Genomic DNA, 5,156 nt, shown 5'->3' with positions numbered 1-5,156 from the left:
CACAATAGCTATCATTTGATGGTCGATTTTCACCATGACCTGTCACTAAATCGATTTAGCTGAATTTGAGAGGAGAGCGCTGGTAACAACTGGAGAGAACTGGAGGCAATTTATTGAAGGACTCTTATGCCAAATCAGCCAATTAAGGGAAGATTTGTAATATAGACAGGATTAGAAGGAATAAGTAACCAAATTTCTGTTATTTTCGTATCTCTATTCTCTACCATCGCCTATAAAAGGCCTTGAAGTGTATGTACTCAGTTTATGAAATAAAATAAGATTTTCTTTACTGTTACTTATATCTTAGATTCAGTTGTTTGAAATTGAATCGAATTGCTTGATCTTGTGTTCAATTCACGATCTCTGTTGCTTCGCTACGTCTTGGACGTAGCAGAGATGGAGTTTTGAAAGTGAAATAGAGAGAGAGAGAGAGAGAGAGAGCTTTGTTTGTTAGTGTAGGGTACCTTTGGGCAGAGTCGCCGAGAGAGGGAGGCGGAGGAAGACCAAAGTAGCCTCAGCGATCGAGCAGCGGAGGCCGGAGGGATTCAGTTCAGACTTCAGAGAAAGCATAGCATATACGGATGGATCGGTTGGTTGGGGTCCGCATGTAAGAGGTAGAGGGGCAAAAGCAAAGGGTTTAATTGGCGGTGGGATACAGCTAGTATGTTTTAGATATAAATAATCAAATCGGATCCGTTAAAAGGTTTAGCAAATCTGTTCCCAAATTTTTATTAATAGAAAATTAATTAAATAAATATTGATAATGGAGAATAAATCTGATTTTTTTTTTCGAAAGATAAAGAAAACGTGACAATATATAATAACGTCATCTGGACATTATAGATTATTATGGCTAGAATTAACAATAAACTAATTACCGCACTTATTAATTAACTTTAAAAAAATCACTAGACGTGATTGTTAATCACGTCCAGCAATCAAATTGCCAAATGCAGCTATTTCATTCGAATTGGCCCAATTGATTGCTAGACATGATTAACAATCACATCCAGTATTTTTTTTTTTTTTTGCTTTTTAAGTTAATTACTAAGTGTAAGTGCATTGGCCGTGATAGTCTATAACGTCCATATGACGTTATAAACTATCACGTTTTTCCTATATCTCGAAAAAAACTCATATTCGTTTTCTATTATCGATATTTATTTAATTATTTCTTATTAATAAAAATTTCGGCAAATCTGTCTTTGTACTCACTGACGAAGGAGAGGCGATCAAGATGAATGATGAATGACGGAGAGGGTCTAAGGCCAATGATGAATGATGAATGAAAATTAACATAATTAATATCTTCATGTTTGAATGATTAATGAGAGAAAATAGTTTTTAACTTTTATTTTTGTCTTATTTTTTATTTGATTGATTAAAATTTATAAAGTTAATGAGAAATTCGATGGTTGCTGTAGGTTTGTGACAAAAAACTTGTATGAGAATTATATTAATAAAATATAAAATTGAACATTTGTGTATCCATCAGTTACACCTCTCAAATTGAGAGGGAAACCAATTCTATTAATTACAATGATATAAACATTTCACCTCTTATATCCTTCACCTCCGACATAATTTTATCAACCAATCACGATTCAACGGAAAATTTTCTTTTCTTTCCATTCTCTCCCTTTCTCTATTCTCCATCCAAACAAGGTGTTAATATTATAAAACATGATAATAACTTTTCAGAAGAAAATAAATTAGTACCTCATGCTATGGAATGTAAACAATAATCAGTCTGGAGAGCACCTGATGAAGAAAAACAAATAATGCCATGAGGCAAGAGGTTTTTATCATGTAACAAGTTTTAAATCAAAATTTATGGTTTAAAGCAGCAATTCATATATAACAAGCACACGGACATTGGGTTCTCTAAATAAAGATATTTCATCATATATAATATTAGTGTTGCTAACTTGAGATTGGCATATATTTGCACTTGCAAATTTCTGTTAGAATAAAATATTTACTTTCTCATTTTATGATTTAGCAATGTTGATTCTATTCAAAGATTAATGTTACATTTTTGTGATTTCTTCATAGAAGCTTACAAAATTGTAATCAACTTTTGTTCAGCTACATTAGCATAGAAGACCTTGTCAGGAACCAAAAATTTCAGGAAATTTGCGGGGTTTGCTTCTGTTAAATGTTATAGTTCACTATCCAAGATATTTTCCGACCTGTTATGATACAAAAACATCAGGTATTGCATTTTTTTGGGGGCTCCCAGTAATTAGCCTGAAATAAATGAAAGTAAAAAATGATATTAGCTAGGAACATAAGGTTTCTTTACTAGTCATTAAGCAATGCTGTGACATTCGGCATACAATTAACCAAGTCAAAAAAAATGTACAGTGTTTTCCAAAGAACACCCTGTAGTATTTGCAAATAGCACCCAATGTTCTCATATCCACAAATAACATGCATATCCTTGTATTTCAAGATGTAGAAGGGAATCAGTAGTGAACCATATCATATAAGTTAGAATCAAGAAATTACAAGGTTAAATAAAATACAAATGATGTTGACTAAGCATTGTGCGCTCATATCCCATTCCGTTTTCACCCCTGGAAGGAGGAAGTGGAAAGAGATACCCCGACTAAGCTTAACAAGAGCAAGAGAAAGGATTTTAATGCAAACATTGACACCTTAACTTACCCTTCTGGTATTTATATCACTAAAAGGAACCCAGTGTAGCAAATGTACATATGTATCCTTGGATCTTAATAATTGGAGAAGGAATCTCCTTTAACATCAGAAAAGTAGAAAAGGAAAAAGTTTCAACATCAGCATATAATCCAAGCAAAAACAACCACAAAATGAACCCACCAAAAATCATTAACAACAACTTATATCAAGACGCAGTTGATTTCATAACAGAGAAAAAAAAAAGACTATTGATTCCATTAACACTTGGTTTTCATTTTGTCACTTGATTTCATAAACAAGACCGAGCCCGCTCCTCTATGTATCACAAAAAAAAGCCACCATTTGGTTGTCAATTTCGCCCCCTAATTGTTAGTCATCTAGCAACTTAAATACCATAAAGACGTCTTCTAAGCCTAGTTGCAATTGGGCCAGGAGATGGAGATAAATTACCAGTATGCCCCTCTCCTTTCTTTCTCTTAACCTAACGATGATGTTTTCCCATATTTTCTCCATCATTAATTGTACTAACCACTATTATGCTCTCATCAGTTTTCTCTGATATAATCATTTCAGGTTTTGGTTCATTTTCTTTGGAAGCTTATCTGACTTGGCACCTTTTATTTCAGAATAAGAATTCGAATTGGCTGGCTTCCGACGAGTTTGGATCAGATAATGTGCCACTGATTTGTAACCAAGTTTGACAACCTACATTTGCAATTACAAATAAATTATGACAAGTAGGAACATAGTTGAAAGACAAAAATAATTCTTTTCATAATATGTATACCAACCAAGCAAATTCCTACAAGAATTTGATGGATTGATTGACCATATTTTATTAATTTTACAGAGGCATTTGTGATATTTTGGGGGTTTTGTAGGGGCTTTTATAATATTTACAACATATCAGCAAGGGGCCAAATTTCTATGAAAATAAAAGAAAAGAAAAAAGGTCACTTACTTTCTTATAGAGAGCTCCAGTGGGGTTCCATCCTTTTTTAAGCCTACATAGGCTGCAATTGCAAATGCCTCTACAAACTGGACACATTCAGTCGGGATTCTTAATTGCTTCTATAACATTTTCACCATATTTGTATTGCTTTAACAAAAGAATACAATTAAAATACACTTTAGAAGCTTATAAAATAAGCCAATTACAAATTTACAACAATTCACCTCATATAAAGATAGTCTCCACAGAATTGACCCTGCACAATTTGACATTTGCAACAGCGGGTACGATAACCCATTGTCTTCTGCCTGAAAATAATTATTACATTTTTTTAAACCAAAAAAAAGTCACTTATATCAATTTAATTGAACCATATAAATATATAAATATCCACCTGCATTGGTGACATGTTTTCCCTTTGACCGGGTCATAAATGCGCTTGTTATCGTTACCATATCCATCCACAAACAAGGTCTATGGTGCCTCGCATGAATCAAGCAATTTGCCATGCTCTTCAGTATACAATTCCTCTCTCCTGCCTTCTTCAACCAATGCTACATCTGATTCAGTAATATCATTGCTTTTCTTGCCATGGGCTTCTATGTAATTTACCGACGCCACATTTTGCAACCTAAAAATATTGTTTTATATAAGATATTCATATTTGCCTATGATACTGATATATCTCCTCTATTAGTCCAATTAAGTTTTTAATTTTCCTATTAACATTTAACTGGCACATGTAGTTTTTACTTATAATTACTCTATCTTTCAGGGGTTTGATAGAAATAAGTCTCAAAAATCATAATATATATACCTAGATGAGCGCCTAGAAGGCAAAGGAGGGGTTAGTGTTATAAAATCAACATTCTTCGTTCCATCTGTCAGCAAAAGAACCTGCCTTGAATCAGGGGTTTTGAAAGCAGTATTGACATGGCGAGAGAGATTGAGGATGCCAAGCTATTGCATCCTCTCCATGTTCGATTTGATCCTCTTCTCCCTGCACTTTTCGTAATCCATGGCTTCATATTTCATCAATCGCTCTCTTTTTGTTGCTAAAACCCTCCTAATTAAAATCTCCATTTCTTTCTTGGGAAACTTAGTGCAGTGCCTTTAGTCCTGTACAATTAGACCGTTCAGTGGGGCCCACATCCCAGTGACTTTGTCAAGGAGCTGAATGAAGAAACTCGTCCATATATACGGATCTGTATCCTCCCAGGTACCTGACTCATCACAATTGAAATGGACGACTCAGATTTACTCTTAACCGGTCGGGATTCGGGATGACAGAGGGCGCAGGATTAGTTGTGCTTTGAGATCCGTGCCAATCCATTTTCGGACCATCCGATTAAATTCTACTCAGTCAGGTAACCTGAGGGGATACGAATTCTCATTTATACGACTTGCTCGGAAGTCGGGACCCGTTCAGAAAGGAAAATTGTAGTATATCATATTGTTTACTCTCAGAGCATAGAGCACAGTTGGATTTGATAAATGAGGCAGATGTCAGCGTCTAGAACAATTGTTAAGGAATGTAGGCCAA

At 34.5% G+C, this 5,156-nt stretch overlaps 1 long non-coding RNA gene across 1 annotated transcript; it reads right to left on the bottom strand.

Moving 5' to 3' along the window:
• Nucleotides 1-2,832: 2,832 nt before the first annotated feature.
• LOC144545827 (uncharacterized) lies at nt 2,833-4,656 on the bottom strand. Its single transcript, XR_013508601.1, has 5 exons — nt 4,431-4,656; nt 4,008-4,244; nt 3,838-3,921; nt 3,623-3,699; nt 2,833-3,366 (listed from the first exon to the last, which is right to left on the bottom strand). It is a non-coding gene; the product is annotated as an uncharacterized LOC144545827 (long non-coding RNA).
• Nucleotides 4,657-5,156: the final 500 nt, after the last annotated feature.

This window comes from Carex rostrata, chromosome 28 (genome assembly GCF_964058835.1).
Source record: "Carex rostrata chromosome 28, lpCarRost1.2, whole genome shotgun sequence".
Taxonomy (NCBI): domain Eukaryota; kingdom Viridiplantae; phylum Streptophyta; class Magnoliopsida; order Poales; family Cyperaceae; genus Carex; species Carex rostrata.
The sequence above is the reverse complement of the archived record's forward strand: the minus strand, read 5'-3'. Positions and strand labels throughout refer to the sequence as shown.